The sequence below is a fragment of the Pieris brassicae genome, chromosome 12 (assembly GCF_905147105.1).
Source record: "Pieris brassicae chromosome 12, ilPieBrab1.1, whole genome shotgun sequence".
Classification (NCBI taxonomy): Eukaryota; Metazoa; Arthropoda; class Insecta; order Lepidoptera; family Pieridae; genus Pieris; species Pieris brassicae.
The window spans coordinates 10851867-10868618 of record NC_059676.1 but is presented as its reverse complement, the minus strand read 5'-3'; the positions used below and the strand labels follow the sequence as shown (position 1 = coordinate 10868618).

General features: G+C 34.4%; 1 protein-coding gene across 2 annotated transcripts in view; it reads right to left on the bottom strand.

The window, feature by feature from the left end:
- LOC123717279 overlaps positions 1-16752 on the bottom strand; it is a 38459-nt gene that overhangs the window by 16918 nt on the left and 4789 nt on the right. The window lies entirely within an intron of this gene.

Here is a 16752-nt window from a genome sequence, read left to right as displayed (position 1 = left end):
CTTTTTGAATATAATGTAATCCGTTATTAGCTATAGGTATCTTTAGTATAATTGTTTTTTAGTACTAACGCGCTACTAATTATGAAGCTTATTAAATTTTTCTTAAATAACTCTAAATGTTAAGAAACGCAACAGCTAAATTTAAATAAGTTGACAAAATTAACTTTTTTAATGGGCAAACGGGCAGAAGGCTCACCTGATGTTGAGTAAAACTACTGCCCATGGACATTCTCAATGCCAGGGGGCTCGCGAGTGCGTTGCCCGCCCTAAGTCGAATTGGTTGGAATGTAAAACCATAATTAACAATGCTTTCTCTAATTTTATATGACGGTAAAAATTAACAACGAAATTTTTTTTAATGGAACAGACCTGTCTTGGTGTGTAAAACTGTAATTTCCAAAAATCACTAGAAAACTGTCTTTCACTAAACGTCTGTTTGTCACAAGTAACACACGCACTGTGTTACATGTCGCATTGCGTCACGGCTAACCAAGTGTGAAGAAAATGCCGTCGTCGATGATTCGGTTGTTTTACGTTCAGACAAAAAACTACTTTTGTTACGGGATTTGATATGGGATTCTACTTGTGTGAACACACAAGTGCCCCGTCCTACCTCCCTCGGACAGACACAAAAGCTGGCGCGGCCGCATAAAAGGCTTAAATTTCTGCCAACTTTGATTTTCTTCCCTTTGGAGTAGACTCTTGGACCGGGGTTCAAGTGCACGGATGCTAAATAAAAATTACCGGTGACCTGAGCTGGTGCTTAACGAGTATAAGTATCACAATACAGCGAGGAAATGCCAGCATCAAAGGTACACTACCACAGGGACCAAACTTTTTTAATTGGTTTTAATTTTTTATTCATCAATTTACTTTATTATCATTACTAACTACTAAAGCTTTTCCTAAATACTACAAGTTTTCAAAGGCGTCATCATGGTCCATGATTGTGGTATAAATTGTGCTTTGCAAAAATCCCAAATGCCTTGGAATAATTTGTCAAAATCATTTTTTTCCTTATATAGCTTCGTCGCCTCGATTTCTCAAGGATCCCGTGACTATGGGATAACCGTGAAATTTTAATTAATCATCAAATAAGAAATAGTTTATTAAAACGATAATTTAATCACTGCTCCCGTAAGTACGTCCGTAATTTACACTATAAAATCACAAAAAGACTCGGAAGACCAAATAGGACATTAAAAAATATTCTTTTTAATCTATTTCACAATAACATAACAATAAGATGAAGAATCCGAGTGAAACGGGGTGAATGGCTGAAACTGAATTCACTTGCACTGATCTCGTGACGTCATAATTATCTCGAACACGGTGGTTAAGCGTATAATGTGTGGTTCATTAGATGGTAGGGATCCGAAGAAGTACGAGAAATATTAAATAAAATAATACATAAATACTAAAACTGGTGAGCTGTTTATGCAGCACGCGATAATTTTTCTAAAATCTTAAAGTACCCGAGCAGAATGTCTTATGGTGTCTGTGTCATTGTAATTAGACTTTTCAATCATGCAAGCTGAAGTTGCCATGCCAAAAATTCGCACTAATTAATAAGAAAAGACGATAAAAACTTTATTCATATCAAATAGGACAAAATTCATCTATCGCTAGTCCCCACAAACTATTCCGTGATATATGGTGCATGTTTAGTGTTACAACTAAACAAACACAGTTGTTTTAAGATATTAAGTATGCGTGTGAAAGGGTGAGTGTGCGCATGTATTTGAGAGTATAGCTAAGAGTTGTTACAAGCGTGCGCTGTGTCTGTGTTAGTGTTTGGCACCTCAGAGTCATGCCAAGATACGTGTTCAAAATCGATTTGAGATTGGTACGTTTGTATCTGGATAGTTTGACTATCTCAGTATCCATAGATTGGGAAATTTCATAAAGGATGAATTACGACAAGAGTTTGAAACTATAACTATGACGTTGACAAATGACAACTGACAACACAATTTGCGCCCTTAAGAAACGTTTGGCGTGCTCCAAGACATACAATAAATTATAGATTTTCTTAAATTACTTCAATTTATTATTCATTGTTGTTGTTTCTTTATATTCGTTTTAGGATTGTGTAGCTATTAGAAATTCGTAAATACTGTTTTCTGTTTCTTCCCTGCTGTTGTACTTTTAGTATGAATTAGTAAATTTTTCATATAAGTGAATATTGTTATCTTCTTATTTAGAAATAGATATCCTAAAGCGTATTAATAAAAAATATGATTGGAACCAGCTGCCCACTGTACTATTTCCGAACCAATTCGACTTACGAGTCTGGCGAGAAAAGAGCGTACCAATTCTTAAAAAGGAGACAACGCTCTTGCGACCATTAGACTTTGGCTCAGACACTTCCACCATTTGGAAAATTCTCGCAGTTGCATGTATAAGTTTTAGACTCAGAACTCTGAGGTCGTGCATTCGAATTCTTGTTGGAAATGATTAACACTTGCTCGTACAGTGAAAAAATATGTGAGCCGGAACTCCGGACTCAAAAATGAAGTATTTTGCCAATAAAGAAATATCTGCTTAATAAAGCATACGCAGAAATGTCTGACCCATGCTCTGACTGGGGGTTACAAACTTACGGGAAATGATACATCGTATAAATACACAATTCACGTATCCACCTGTTTCACGCATGACCAGCACGGGTGGTCCCCATAAACACGACAAATTAGCGATAACATTAAAGGGCGCGTGTGTGCGCTGATCCGAATGATTTTGGTAATAACACAGGTGGCCAAGGGCAAGTCACCACCTTTCTAATTTAAAAATATAATATCCACGGTGATTAACAATTTTAAGAATTTAAAACACATTTTTAGTAAGTAAATCTATAATAATTCATTAATTTAAAAGAGGTTCACAAATAGTAGTTATTTACGATGTGTAATTCTTTATTTTTTTCAAAAGTATATCAGTAAATGCCATTAGCTAGACGTTTACTAGACATTGACACTGACAAAAGCTACACGACAGATGCTGATGGTTTGATGCGGCTGTTTCGTTTTCTTAAAAAAAGTATTTATTTAAACAAAAATACAGAAATGTGACGGCGGATTGTTCACAATTTCTCAATACTTTTAAATAACTTCTACAGTGAATTACTAATTTCATTAAATAAATTCTAAATCTAATGTTACAAAAACCTTACCCTGCATAAAGACCATCAGATCTCTCAATCTAGACATGGCTACGCTTCTAAACGAAAAAGGCATGTCTATGCATAATAATCATAATTACATATATAAATTATAAACACGTGTTTTCTACATACGATTCTTTTAAGGAAATATGAATGGAATATTATGTCAATGGAAATGTTTTATCATCAGAAGAATGAAAATAAAGAAAAATATCAAATTGTACTTTAGAAGCAACAATCGATAAATCAACAATGATTAAATTTGTTTAATAAATATGGTTATAATAGCCTGATAAGTTTAGAAATACACAATACTTACTAATTTAATAAGAAATCAACCAGCCTTCAAGAAAATTATATATATTCTTAGAATATTTATCCTCCGGTTTAAGAATAACTTTATTTCTCATAAGAATTGCATACATAATTCACTTACTGAGAAACAATATGTAAAACTAAGATTAATAATTAGAGCGCACAGATGTAGGTATATAAAATAACAAAACAAAACAAAAATGAGGGTAGACAATAAACTCGATCAGTGATCACTTTACTCTGTGAAATATGTACGCAACAAGGAAACATTGATGTCTTTTCTTAAAGGATTTTATTTTTTTTCGTTCGTTTGTACAGCTGATAATATCTATTTCACAACAGAAGCCGTCTGCTCCTCCTCACCTGCAGTTCTATTTTCATTCTGAAAATATCTCCTTTCAAATGAACCCAGTATATCTAGATGAATAAACCCAGTGTTCGCACAACTAAGCCTATCGACAACTTGATCCTTAAGCGTTCTTAAAATAATTTTCTGAAAATATTATATTTTATTTGTTATATATAGGGTATAATATAATTATATGGTGATAACCATTGACGTTTAATTTACGTAAAATACGCAATATATATTATTATCACTATATCGAATAACAAGTATTTTTGTAACCGAATTTAACAGGAAAACTCTTTTAGAATACTATATAACTGATAAGGCCAAACATCTATTAATTATAGAATCATATCAAGAGTAATGGATTCCTTCAAAGGTTATACGACATAAGAGTTTCTATTGAATAAAATAATAAATGTTAATTAAAAAACACAATTCATTTATCCTTATAGCTGTTGCTATCTATAGTTATTCAACATTTAAAAGAATTAAAGGTATAAACTTACTTTTACGACCAACGATCGGGTGAGAAGAACTGGCAACAAAACTCTCCACCTCTGCTTTTAATCGCCAAATTTCTTGGTTAAAGACTTCTTAGGGTAAATTATTTTAAGACAATTTATTTTATCTCTATTTTTATTGCATCAGAACTGGTCTAAGGTTAACGGTTAAAGGGTAAAAGCGAGCTATGACTCACGAATGTCAAAATCTATTAACGCTAAACCCTCGCTTAAAGCTAAATGGTCAGAGAGCTTATATTTTGAGATTCCGCCATAGCCTTATATACGAGTATAAAAACAAGGATTTAGATAATAGATTTCGATCTCATCTTATTTCCAATCGGATATAACCAAACGGAAATCAACTCTGTAGTAGCTCACACACTGTTTGATAGTCTGTTAATTATTTATTTTTTATAAAGCTTAATGTAAAATTTATAGTTGCAATATTTATAAATATGAGAGGCATCCTACATAATAATAATTGCTGCATTGTTTTTTATAATACCGTGAGAATATTCTATTTTAGGATAGTCGTTTTTTTCTAGGCCTTCACATATAATTATCAAATGTAATGTACTGTAAAAACTATTTAAAAGATTAAGTATGAAGTCTCTTGCCTTCTTCTCCATATGAAACTACCTTTTGCAAATGGCAACTAAAGAAATTTTTTTAAAATATTTTTAACTTATAATTTTGAGTTTCCTTGATCGTTTTAGGGAGACTTATTTCTTGAAAATCGAATCTCAGTTACTACTGTGCGCTACTGAGACAATTTCAAACATTCGTTTTATTATTTCATTATGAAGGTGTAACCAATCAAACAGAGGCACTTACAGTACTTAAAACAAGTTATTTCGCTCCATTAGTAATGCTTACTGGAGCATCCGACACTGCAATGTTGTTCCTAATAATACATAATATTTTCCAATTTGCGATATGAGAACCTTCTCTATATAGCTAACAGTGTCAATGAATTTATACAATTAAGTAATATTGGAAAATAACAAGAGGCGGTTCTATATTGACGTCACGATAAGCTAACAGAATAATACCCAAGACAGCGAAAGAGAAAACAGCGCCGCACTGGCAATTTGAAACTTCCAGAAGTTTCAAATTGCCAGTGCAAGAAGACCAGTCTTCTGGCCAGATTTCTGTATCTGTTTCTTGATAATTTTTCTTCTTCTTCATTACTGAGTAGGGCATCAACATTTTGTCTGGCAGAGGTCGATCGCTTTTGTAAGCGTAAGGCAGTTTGTCACCATACGTGCAAATTAAACTGACATAGAAAAGAAGTTACAAGAACTTATTACAAAACTCGACGTTTCATGCGATAATTATCATTACCTAACTGTAATACCATTGACTTCAGTTATAAGTAGCTGAATTCGAAAATCTTTCTAGAAGCGAGCGTGATTTACGTAAAATAAGAATTAAATACCTTGATTTCGTCCCGATGGCCTAGGCCGTGAAGTTTCTCTATTCCCGTCCTCCATATGCCAAGAATATTCCATTTTAATATCACATTAAAACATATTTTATGTCACATCTAAGACGCAGACACAAACACACATTGCAAATTCAACTGTTCAATTAATCAATTAAATTATTGTTGATAATTAAATTACTGTAATCGTAATATAAACCGTAACTAACAATTATTAAAATGCTAAATTTGCATTTAATTAACACAATCGAGAGTAAAACAATTTAATGACACAAAAAATGTCGATGCAGACAAAAAACAACTTCAATTTTCGAATCAGTTTGCTCAATACGTCCAAAGACAAGATAAACTTGAAACGCACTGATCAAACAACCCCTGCGCGAAAGAGATATCATGTGTATCAGGGTGTAGGAGTGAAGAAGACATTCATATTTACTATCATTCGGTTTCAGCGGCGAATGCGGTTTTGAGGGAAATATTGACCAATAGGGGTTGGATTTATATTTAGATGCTCTTTATATAAAAACCAGATCTATTTTAAAGCAATAAAGTCGATATTAGCCTGTAGAATTATTTTAGGGTGTTTTGTATGGGGTAAATGAAATCAGTGATTAGCCGTTTAGCGTTTAGTAATCTATTTACTTTATTAAATATAGGGTCAGATTCTATGTTTATCTATCCATCTATTGAACATCGTAAAGCCAAAATTTACATTTACAAGAAACTAAATTGCACGAATTTTCCAACATTTCTTCGCTTATGCCGCCCGTGCATAAGCTGTTTCAATATACTTTGTATTTGACTTTAACTTGTGTTTGTAACACACAGTCAAACTGTTGTAAACATACTTAGAGAAATACGAGATCATAACGTTTTAATTCAATGAAAAACATCAATGCTTCTATAAGGTTTTTTAAAAGGAAGCAAACGGGTAGGAGGATTATCTGATATTGTCTTTTGTTAAAATAGCTTTTACACATTAAGAAAAACACTTTTTGAACGGATTAAAGCTATGTATTAATATTAAAACTTATAGTTATTTACATAATCTTAACGACGACGTTTCGCGTACTTTTCAGGGTGCGTGGTCACGGTGACGGTCACCGTGCATCGATTTAATCCGTTCAAAAAGTGTTTTTCTTAAGCATCATCTGATGTTACATAATTTATAACGCAGCCCATGGACACTTGATACCAGAGCCGCGTTGCCAACATTTTAGGAATTGGCACTCTCTATTCTTGAAGGAACCTATACAAACAATGGTTTTACACGACAAACGAATCGATTTCATTCAACTCTCGTTTGGAATCTTGTCCGTGGAACTACGAACGTGTCATGTAGGTGTAGGTGTAGTAGGTGAACGTGTTTCACGCTTCAACGTAACCAAAACTGCTGCACCATTGTCGATGCGATCGTGCGTGAAATGTGATATTGTCAGAAGTGCTGTGAGCTGTGACATACAGCTGGCGATTGATTTCAATAAAAACGGTTAAACAACGAATTTAAAAGACTATACATAATAATACAGTAAAGCTCCAAGCCTATAAATATCTTGGCCTAATACTGCATCTGTTTCTGACGGACAAGTAGGTCTAAGACAGATGTAATTTGGGTCTAAGGTATTTCCACTCGCTTTATGCCTTCGCCGTAGGTTTGATTGCGCACATAAAAACAGTCGTAACAGCCGTGATCTGAACCGGGGGGGGGAACCGGGAACCCAGGGTCGAGAGACACGGCTCTTCTCACAAACGATTGTCTTTTCTGCTCTCTGAGAAAATCGCTTTTAAGTATGGGGTGGCAAAAGTACCTGACGATACAAAAATCTATATAAAATATAGGTGTATCGTACCACACCTACACAATAAATCCGCGCGGTCAGGGAAGAAATTATTCTCTTTCAACTGAAACAGCCGATACGATTAGAAAATCGAATAGTATCGGCTGTAATAAAAATAGAAAAGAAGAAATTTTTTTGTTATTTAATATTGACGAATAAAACTATTAACCGGAAATCAAATCAATTATATTTACAGGAATTTTTGATCCAAAGCATTACACCATATATTTCAAGAAGAGGGGTATGTGGAACTCCACTCAGTCCAAGCACACTGATCTGAGAACTGGTGAGCTATATAACCACTAAAACAACCTCGGGTAGTACCAAGCCAACCTCTTCAAGGAGACCCTTTTGGGTAGCTTTTGCAATCCCGCAGGACTAATTCTATATACAGGAACACTTTTAATAAGTTTTGTTTTCAAATCACTTACGCCCCTACCATTCAGCCATGTCAAATAAGTAATTTGAATAATTGCTATTTACGACAAGTAACTCCCCTATAATAACTGTAATTACACCGTGGGAAGTACGGGATTCGACAGGTGCGTTCAGGCGGTGGCGTCCTTCTGGTCGCCGGTTTTCGAACTGAATTTTGACCTTTATCTTTTCTTCTTTTTCTTCTACTTCTTTACTTCTTCAGTAATGAAGGTCATGTTAGGGTAACCCCCTGTTTTCGGCAAGCCTTAGCGCCTGCGTAAAATTAAACCCTTCTAGGAAGTTAACTTGGTCGGTTCAGCGATTAGGAGATTTGTCTCAGCGTCTCGTGCCTTCCTATCTACCGGTTACAGCAAGCTTCCCAAAGTTATCAGGTCATCATCCAATGCTCCATCCAATGCAATTGTTTGAGAATTTAGTCCTTTTTACTGTCCAGGGAGTGCCCTAATACTGGATATAGGTTTAGTTGTAGTTAGGGGTTAGATTTACTGCTTACTTCTGCGTACAATATTCGCATGAACATCTGTGGAAGGAGCATCATTAAGATTTTGCTCATTCATACTTAACACCTACCAAAATCAAGATATACATCGATAGACCGTACATAACATCTTTTCCAAAATTTTAATATTTGCGAAATTTATTGGAGACTTGTTCCCAAATTTCATATTAAACATATATCTGTTAACAGAACCGCAAAGTTATAATATCAATTATCAGCTATGACGCGTTAAAAGTTCTATTTTAATTATTGTAACATCACACCATTGATAGTACGGCGTCACACGACAGGATTTACGCGTTAAACGGACACGTGCATCATATTGTGACATTCAAAAATCCTCCTCCACCGGCTTCGACCAAAGCTTTCATAATCGGCAAAGATTGGTAACATGTACTGAAATGTTTTTATGCGGGACATACCTATTCAAAGTGTGTACCTACATCCTCTACAGACCTTTAGCTTAGCCTAGTAGGTTTAGTTTAACTTGTAATTTAAACCTTTTTAGTAAGTAAAAATTACTTGTATAATAAATTTAATTAGTTTTTATGAGTGGTGGGAGTAAGCAATAAATATTTAAAAAAAACAAATCAAACAAGATATGCCCTGCGTTGTAATTTTTGTTAAATTTAATATAGATGTAATTATGTAGAAATAATGTATTCATGTAGTTTTTTTCTTTGAGTGTAATGTTATTTTTTGTATACATTGTATTTCTTTTTAATTTTGAGTTGCACTGAATACCTTCAGGTACCAAGGTTAAACCCCTTAGTGGTTTTTTGGTGTTTTCTGTACTTTTAGTTTATATATATATTAAGCAATCATCATACTAAAATCTACAATTAACTATGTGTGTGACAAATATTCTTTAAAAACACAAAATAGTGTATCACGAAACATCTGGACAATTATCCAACAATAAACGTAAAGTTGTAAATATGATAAGAACTATAAACATTAATTATTGGAAAGCTCAAACTATACTACTATTTCACCATTATACCCAAAACACTATTGATCGAGAATTTTCTTATTGATCAAACTTTCCATGGTTACTCCAGGGTGAAATGTGAACATTAAATTGTATCACTTGATGCCTGCGATATCGACTGCTTGCGTAATAATAATTCTAAGATTCCCGCATCAGTTTCTCTGATTTCTGAAGCTTACTGGCGTAAGAAAAGTTTTTAAAGGTAACTTCTAGATTTAAAAACGACTGCTATGGACACTGGCATTCTCCCATGTCTATGGGACCAAACCTAGACGTTTACCAAAAGAGGGATGTCGAAGGTGGCTAGTGTCCAGAGAGCAGTGGACCGGAGCATCAAATAGATTCACAAAATACGAATTGACCACTTTAGGGCGGAAACTAAGATCACCGACACCCTAACCCACTCTTCAGCCTTACAGCTGAAACCAAAAAAGGACCAGGAATAAGTAACATGGGTAGACCACATAAATTATGGGCCGACGACATCATACAGGTTTCTGGGGATAAATGGATGTAGGAAGGCCATTAACCAAAAGAGGTACACGAAGTAATGGAAATAACAATGACTAATGTAGACTAAGCGTATATTAACCACAAAATACAAATCAGATAGGTTAGATTTGTAATTTTTACAGTATGGAATTAAAGTGGCTTTATTGTTATTATTATTAAGTGGTTAACGACCAATTTTTGGCTCTAACCCTTAGATCGGGTATTGTTAGTTATTTCGTCTATGTATTTGCGTGTTGTTCTCACGAGAATGTAAGTGCGTGCTCCTATTGCACAATCCTGGAGAAAGAGGACAAACCTTTGTTTTTAATTTTTACTTAAGATGACATGTGGAACATGGTGTAATGGTTGCGGCGCCTTACAAACGTTGTGTAAAACAAAAAACTTGCCGATTAATAAGAGTGACGGAGAGTTTATTGCCAGTTCTTCTCTTCCCTTCTACGCCCTTGATTGAGAACTGGCAGTAAAAGTAAAATTAGTGCCATTTCATACACATTTCTTTTTTGACGTTCATAAGTGAATATTGGGTTACATGAATGAATGATTTTGAATTGAATTTTTTTTTTGATCGAGTTAAGCGGAGTCGAAATTTGGTGTTGACACAAGATATGAAGACACAACGTCATGAGTCACACATTTAACTTACTTGTGTGCCTAAAAGTAGGTGATACAAAAAATTAGTCCCTTGCTAATTAAAACTATGTATCAGCCGTAGTCCTAGGTTTTTCTAAGGAAAGCGCGTTTGACTCACGTATTATTGAATTATGCAACGAGTCATAGTTCGTTGAAACTTAACCTGCATTACAGCACGTCTTTACTAAACGTGAGTAAATAAAACCTTTTTAGGTCTGGGGCTCAGAATAGTTTCCAAAATACTTCAGTGGGCAGCTAATTCTACATGGTGGTAGGTAGTGCGCGGCAAAAGCTCCTTAAAAAACTCAGTTGAAGAAAGACCGACGCCAAGAAGTGTACTTTCGTATTCTGCCTATGATGACCGATGATGAAACTCAGCTACAGGTATTATCTGAACAGTTTCTCCGATCACTCTCCATAGTAAATGCGGTAGAAGATGCGGAGATCCAACATCTCTACGCAACGCCATGGGATCAAGGCGCTGGGAAGTATTAAATACATATTACGTAACAATTATTTATTAAATAATAATTATAGTTACCAACATAATAAGGACCTACGATATAAAGCAAATAATATTTAAGCTTAAAATTTGGTAAAAAGCTGTATTGCTACGCGTCAAGCGCTTTATATTTCCCAATATTGCAGTTGTTTATTTTAATATAAAGCCTTTTCAAGGCTGTATATTATTGATCCAACAAGGCGAAGGGCGTGGCCACCGTAAACACTTGACCAATCAGAGCATCGCGTGCAAGTGACAATTAAGTTTATGTCAATTTTGGCATATTAAACCGAGTTACTCTAGTTTGTTACCGTGACGATGTTTGGGCTTTTTAAATACTGGGACACGTTTCTGGCATCGCCTGTATGTCAGTACCATGGTCAGTGACAATTCTTCTTTGGAAATGTTAATCGTTCGAAATCTATATTTGAAACAAAAATGAATCACAAAATATGTTGATAGACCAATTCGAGTAATTTTTGTTCCTTGAGCTCTGAAGGTTGTTATGGAGAGTAAAATTAAATTTTGGTACTTGGGTTTTTATTTTGGAAAAGCGAACACTATGGGATAACAATCGCATAACAAAATATTCTGCTGTTGGTAATTAGGTACTAAAAAGCTAAGTAAAAGATCCTATTAAGGCAAAACGAATACCTACATATAAAAAAAGTATTTTATACCAGCTGCCCTCGCATTTCTGGATACATTTGTTAATTATTGCAGCAAATAATTTTTTCCTTCTCAGCTTTGTAGATCTTATTGAAGATGGCAATCCTGGCTTGATTGACATCGTCTAACCTTTTCAACCCATACAAGAGGTAAAAGACTGTATGATGTTAAAAGAATCCTGCACATTATGCTCCATTGCTCCCAAATCCAGAAATTCTTTTTTGAGTATTTCTGAATTCATCAGAAATTGCAAAGGACCGCCGGATTGAAATCCGATTTTCATGCAAAGCTGGAAGCGCTTTCAAAATTGTTGGGCCTATTTTTTTGTAGAGAGCGGATACGTTGATGTATTGGCGTGCACGAAGGCTTCACGAAGCTGTACGTATTAAACTTAATCGACGATTTTTTGCTGTAGTTCAGCTTGTGGAAATTGCCGTCCTTCAAAATAAAAAAAAATCAGCTACGCTCGAGACTGTCGAGATGACGATTTTTTTCCCTTTCTTTACGTCACTTGTAAATTGTCAGATAAGTGAAATATTCTTTTTAGCATGTTAACTCGCCCTGCCTTAATCTGACGCGCTTGAGAATTTCTAATGATTAATCCCTTTTACTAATCTGATCCCTTCTCGGGCGGCCATATATATGGGGCTCATACTTGGTGGTGGTACTTAACCGGGTACAAGGTATCCCACTGTATATTAATCTGCCTCGCTATAGTAAATCCCAAAATCCGTTTGGGCTCCCCTACTATAATGCATGCGCGGATGTGAGAAATATATAACACCAGTCGTAGAAGGAATAGTTGTAGTAGCCTTCTGTGCCTGACAAACCGTCTGTGCCTAAGAAAGATCAGTTTCCTAACGACGCTACTCCTTCTAATCGAATGCAAAACCTAACTAGTCCCAGTACTTCTAACTCTCTCTCTCTCTCTTCAGGCGGTAACTCTTTTCATATACATGTGGTCTTTTGCCTTCTGTGTCAACAAACTACGATCAGTTTCTCCAAGTTGTCATCGCCTCAGCGCATTGTAGCTTCTATCAAGTAATTCATAAATACCTAGCCTATCGAATATTGCACGAAGACGTGAAACTAGTTATTTTAATCAATTCTAAAAATCAAACCATGAAATCAATTCGACGGCCTTGACATTTAAATGATTTCATAAATATTTTCACATAATTTGTATCATCAATTAAAAATGATTTAATTTTACACTTAATAATAATAATAATAAAGCCCATTTATTTTCAATAACCCTAAATAATTTTTTTCTCTTATTATTGTATATACTGTGTTATTGGAACCTGATGGTGGGTAATGGCCTCCTCTAGTAGAACTTCTGTTTCTTAATTTTACGAAACACTTGGGTAGAGTCGAAGAGAATTTGTTCAAAGAATACTGAACAAACAAATATTGATAAGTATGTCAAGTAAGATTAACATACTTATTATATATGATTTAATAAATTATATTACAGTTCAGTACAGTTTAAAATTTCCTCAGCAACTGCTGCTCTGTCATAATATAAAATCAAAAAATCCATATTAAAAGACCAATGGACTTACGTTTAGATGTAATTCTAAAAAGTCTATTTCGTGTTTTATGCATTATCCGTCTCTTCATCTAAACACAATTAAAACTGATTAATAATAAGGAAATTATATAATTGAATCAACAACATATTAGTTTATAAAATAGTATGAAAAAGTGTAACACACCAATTGCAATTTTTTTTTTATTTTTAACAAACAAGTCTTGAAGCCTGTATGGACTTATGGTTGTCAGCTGTGGGGCTGTACCAGTAACAGCCACATCCAAATAATCCAACGATTTCAAAAAAAGTGGACGACCTTAATGTAAAGGAAGTAGAGGAGCTGGAGCCAACGAACAAAGGTTCCACCCTCACGTGAATGACAAGGCTATTCAACTCCATGATACCACATATAAATTAAATTCTAGATATGCCAGTTTCACGTTTTTTTTGCCGTTAATAACGAACTGTAGGAGAAATAATCGGAGCAGGAGTTGAAATAGACGACCACTATGCTGAGAACGCTTAGCTACTGATAAATCCTTATATAGCTTTCCTAAACATTATAAATGGTTCAGTTTTTTATTGTATGTATGTCATGCATATGTAACCAACTACAAATTGTGCAAACAATGCTTGTCAATCAAACGTCAAAACAAGAAGTTGTGTTCGGAATTTTAATTACTCGTAGAAATAATAGAAGAAAATCTGGTTTTAATCTTAATTACCTGCCTAATTTGTGGCCGTCGAACCTGAACGGGGCTGAAAAAATACTGTTTTTTTATTGAAAAGAGCAGGAAGCGCTCCTAATTTTGAGTGATACCGTCGTCTATAGACAATCACACTCTCAGAAGGCTTTCGGGTGCATCACCAGGACATACTTCGATAGGCGGCTGCATGCATTTAAAACACCGAGTTGTGTCTGTATCTACAGTTTAGTTTCTCTGAGTGTTTCTAAATATTTGAAATTACACAAGTATTCATAGAATGTTTTGTGTATTTATATCGCTCCCATAAAGCCACAAATGAAGGCTAGTTACACCAACCACCAGTGAGAGACTTTAATCCATATTTTATCTAAACACAGGTGTTCAGGCGGCACACACAAATGTCAACCTTAATACAACACCATAATATCGTACTTCCCATAAAATTAAGTACAATAGGTGTTTTTCAATTGTTAATCATGGGAAATTCTTAGGTAAGTTTTCCTTTGTCTATCGTGACACTATTTTTTATATTTGCCTGTTAATATTTCCAATGTTATGTACAGAGTTGATACTTGAATTGAAATTTCGTCTGTATAAGGTCTGAGTAGAAAGTTCTAGCATTAAATACGATATATACCGCCTATGCACACGCCAGAAGACATGCAAGTGCGTTGCCGACTTTTAAAGAATTAGCACGCACTCTTCTTTTGCAAGTAAAAAAACTAATTGCGCTGTATCAACTAAAGTATTCCTCCGTCTCTTTTAAAGACAGCGTAAACACAATTTCGCAAAGAGACTACAGAGTCTTTTACCTTGAAGGTGCAATTAGACTCATTTTATTTTTTGACATCATAACTCACATAGATAATTCTCGAATATGAATAATGTAATAGAAAGTATGCTACTATAAAAATTAAATGTTTTAACCTTAGTTTTAAACAGTATCAATGTTTCGATAGTTATGGAGTTTGTTGAAAATATTTTTTAGTTTCTAGTTAGCAAGAAGTTACTATTTTTGCACAATATTCTTAATGGGCAGATAGTCTAGACAGCCCTTCACCGTATGCGTCAAGATACTCACAATACCCACATAATCTTAAATTTCAGTTTTCTTTTATTATTATTGTTATTTTTATCTATGTTTTCTGTTTCATAGATATTATTTTTCTATGTAATCTGTGTTGTCTTTGTATATTGTCTATGCGTTTTATATATGTATGTTAGCTGTAAGATTCCTAATAAACAAACTATATATTCTAACATTTTAATAAACGTAATAACTTCCTTAAGTATTTCACAGAAAGGTAGAAGACAAAAAATAGTGTCTTATAAGATAACAGTTTTTAAATATTTAACCACAAAAATTTATCTGATGGATAATACGTAAACGTTACCTTTTGAAACGTTGTTGAAATGAAATATCGGCTAGCTAAGCTAAGCGACATTTTATGTTCTAATAATATTTGTTTGGTAGTGAGACAGCAAATGCCACTCCTAGATATAAAATGGCCACTGAAAATCAGTGTTGGCGGTGCATTTGAGTCGGGCCTTACTTTAGCTAAACTAATTTTGTTTTTATACATTTTGTTTTGTATGTCATCGGAAGTTCGCAAGTTTATAAATTTCCGAGAGATAAATTGTATTAATTTACGACGTTTCGTGGTAAACATATAAACTAACGGATATCCATTCGTATGATTCTAAATGGTTAGGTTAGGTTAGTGACTTATTGAACCAATCAGAGCGCATATGCTGGTTATCGCTTACTTATTATTTTACGCGTAAGTTTATCAATTGGCGAAAATGTGGGCGTAAAATGGAATATCCTAATCAACTAAAATGTTTTAACCAGTGGCGCTACAGCTGTTTAAGGTCTGGGCTTAAGGTGTCTTTATGTTTCGTGATCATTTCTAATAGGCATGTAGATAATCTGCCTTCTGTGCCTGACATACGCCACCACCTTTGTGATTCTAAGGCGGTTTACTCACGACGTTTTCTTTCTTTCCTTCCATTGGTGTACGAAGCCACTAAGCTTACTGCTCTCACTCATTTTTTGGTGGTTACACTTTAGAGCAGTGTAAAAAACTATAACCCACACAAAAAACACGTTGAATTAAAGCAAAAGTATACTTGTCTTTTTGCGAATACAGATATAGACAGGTGACAAAAACTTTAACACATTGAATAAACTAACGCTTGAACTGAGCTATGCAATCATTCCACATAGCGGTACCAAATTTAGGTCAAATGGCCATAGGAAATACAAATTATGTAAGACGTGAGTCATTTGAAAGCTGTCTCAGTTTTAATGCAATATGAACTTAATCCAAAAAGGATTTTTTCCTCAAAATTTTATAATCAAAATTATATTTTTTTGTTGCCAGTTCTCAGATGTTTTAATTTGAACTGAAACATGAATAATAATAATAATTCCGTTCCGAACTACACTAACATTAAAGAGGTAAGATTTTTTATGTGTTCGTACCGGTACTGTTTAATAAAATTATTTATTTATTAACAGTTCGTTGCACACAGAAATATAATACAATTGACAACTAATTCAATGAAAAGAAGGACAACTGGCGGCACTATCCCTTTCGAGCGATCTCTACCAGGCAACGACAGTGAGAAAAAATAAATTAAATAAGGTAAGC